This window comes from Macrobrachium nipponense, chromosome 9, assembly GCF_015104395.2.
Source record: "Macrobrachium nipponense isolate FS-2020 chromosome 9, ASM1510439v2, whole genome shotgun sequence".
Lineage (NCBI taxonomy): Eukaryota > Metazoa > Arthropoda > Malacostraca > Decapoda > Palaemonidae > Macrobrachium > Macrobrachium nipponense.
In genome coordinates, this window is record NC_061110.1 from 62,553,443 (window position 1) to 62,556,627 (window position 3,185).

Below are 3,185 nucleotides of genomic sequence, written 5' to 3' on the forward strand. Positions count from 1 at the left end.
ATCTATAAGGTAACTAATTTGTAATAAAGTTAGTGATTGTATCTTTCATGTCATTTCATAAAACATTCTAATTATAAAGAGGCCAAATAAAATACAAGCCAGTGCTAAGGTTGAAATTACGATTGAAAGTGATTGTATAATGGCGGATTCTAAAAGATTTCATGAAAAAACCATCTTTTTGATCTTGCAATTACTGAACTGCGGGTGCAATTTATCCTTTGGGAGTTTTCACTTAGATAAATGAATATTGCATGTGATGTTTACCCACCCGCTTTTGACAGAATATTTATGCTGTTTAGTTCTTACTTCTAAATCCTTGCTTGATTGCCCGACATAAAAAGGAGGGCAGTCCTATCAAGGAATTTTATATATTATGTTGCTGCTTTTCCTGGGTCCATTTTTTATTACCTATTTCCTTTTAGTGTGTTATAGGAAAAAACGAGGTTGACCTTTAAAAGATTTTAACAATGATTTTATGGTTTCAGAACTGTTAAAATAAGGCAAGCTGAGATTGTTCTTTCTCCGTGTTACTAACGGTATAAAACCTTTTATGGGGTTTATCATAGCAAATATCTAATATATGTGAAGGATAACAAATATTGGGGACTGACAATGCGCAGTGCTCGTAAAAACAAAGAAATATTGATATTTTGATATTAAAATGGCGGCATGAATAAAAATGGGCAAAAGGTTAAGTTGTTGGTTGCTTTCCTCCTATAAATGCTGAATATACATTGAAATGATTCTCTATTTATTAAAAATCTCAGAAAGGGAGGCATTGTCTTTTTCCAGTGTAAAAGTAAAACTTAATTGATGGTACCTGGTTATTCAAATTAGAGTGTAAATCATTTACATCAATACCAGCAGGCGAAAAAGCTAAAATATACTCAATATTTCTATACCACTTTAAAGGAATATAAATGTATTATGTAAATAGCGTTTTTCAAAGAATTCCATATAAAAGTTGGGAGAGAGTGGTGATAAAGGGTTGCCATTGCCATACTAATATTTGATGCTAAAATTCACCGTTGAAATATATACAATCACAAAATGCACGACCTAGTGAGTGAAATGATATGGATTACAGGTAGAGGTAATTCATGATGGTTAGTTCGTTACTAAGATACTCTAAGATAGAATCTATAGGGACTTAATAAAAGAGAACAAACATCAAAACTAACAAATCAGTCTTTGGAGGCAAAAAGTGATTTTGTTCAATTTATCAACTAAATCTAGAGAATTATATATAAGTGAGCATCGGGAAGTAGTTCCAAGTAACGGGGACAAAAGCTTTTGAAATATATATATATGGAAGTTTTTATTAATATTGAGCCAACAGTCTTCTCTTCTTCTTCCAGCTTTATCCCTATTCGGGGTCGCCGTTTTTTAATGAGTCTCTTCCATCTACCTCTGTCCTGTGTCATTTCCTCCCTTACTCCCTTCTCCCTAATATTATCTCTAATGCAATCTCTCCACCTGGTCTTAGGTCTTCCTAACCTTCGTGTTTCCATCCACCTCCACGTCCATCACTTCTCTTGCCACGTGTTTGCTCTTCTCTTCTCATCAGGTGCCCATACCGTCTTAAACCTTGCCTCTTGCCCCTTTCTTTGATGCTTCAGTGACCTTTACTGTGCGCCTAATATGTTCATTTCTAACCCTGTCCTTTTTGGTTACTCCACTCATCCACCTAAGCATCCTCATCTCGGTTACGTCCAACTTTCTGCCCTCTGTTTTCATTAGTGGTTGCTGCTTCCAATCCATATGCCATTGACCACTGCTTTGTTGTTTACTCTTCCCTTTAATCTTATAGGGACTTTCCTATCACATGTAACACCAGACCACCTTCCTCCAATTGTTCCAGCCACACTGAATCCGGTGTGAATTTCTTCTTCCATGTTCCCCTCGTTATCAATCGCTGAGCCAAGGTACTTGAATTTATGGACCTTTTTTGATGGTTTCCTCCGCCTAATTTGATTGTTGTTTACTGTCGCCATCCAGTTGTCATATCTCAAAAGAGGAGACAGGATAGTGAAAGTAAAGTAAGGAATACTAATAAAAAAAAATGGCCTAGGAAAGCAACAACATTAATATATAAAATTCCATGTTAGGACTGCCCATCTTTTTATATCAGCCAATCTAGCAAGGGTTTAGAAGTAAAAATTAAACATCGGAAGTATTCTATCAAACTGGGCAAATATCCAATGCAATATTCATTCATTTAAGTGAAATTCCCAGAGGATAAATTGGACCGGCAGCTCAGTAATTGCAAGATCAAAAGATCTCTGTTTTACGAAATCGTTTAGAATCGCCATTACGCAACTTACTTCCATTGTAATGTTAACCGTAGCTCTTGGCTGGCTAGTATTATTTAGACACTTGTATAAATAAAATTTTAAAGAATGACCTTAAAGATAAAATCACTGACTTAATTTACAAATTACTTACTTTATAGATATTTTCTTTGTCTGTGTTTAATATACTTTTTTGCAAAAATGTTTACCTAGAAAAAAAAAAAAAACAAAAAAAAAAAAAAAAAAAAAAAAAAAAAAAAAAAAAAAATTATTGCTTATCATAATGATATTCTGTCACATATTTTTTGTGTGTGTGGTCAGTCACCGCCCGTATAATGTCTTGATCCCCTCCCTGCTTCCGGAGTAGCTGGACTTAATCTTTTGCAAACCTCGTAAATTGTACCAATGATTTGTTGGGTGGGTCTACTAATTCTTTAGGAGTGTTGGATTCCAGATACATACGAGTATTTTCCTTTATAATTGCCAATCTGTCATTTATACCAGCTTTCTTTGTAAACTTAATTCTTTTCATATTTATGGTCAGTCGGCTTAGTAAAGGGACGAGAGTCGAAAAAAAAAAAAACAAAGCCTTGCGGTTGGTATCCATTGTTTCACTTTCCCTGCTTGCTTTGGCCTTTAATATATTGTAAAGGTATATGATTTACATGAGGAACAAAGCCCTGATAGGCCTCAGGAGGAAGTCCGCATTCATATTCTTTGGACGAAAGAGAGAGAGAGAGAGAGAGAGAGAGAGAGAGAGAGAGAGAGAGAGAGAGAGAGAGAGAGAGATGAGAGATTCGCAAAGAGCAGAATCATCGTCATGTGAATGTAACAAAGGCTGAGAAAATGAATATTCTAGTGCATAGGAAGTGTAACACTTTACAACAGATGGCA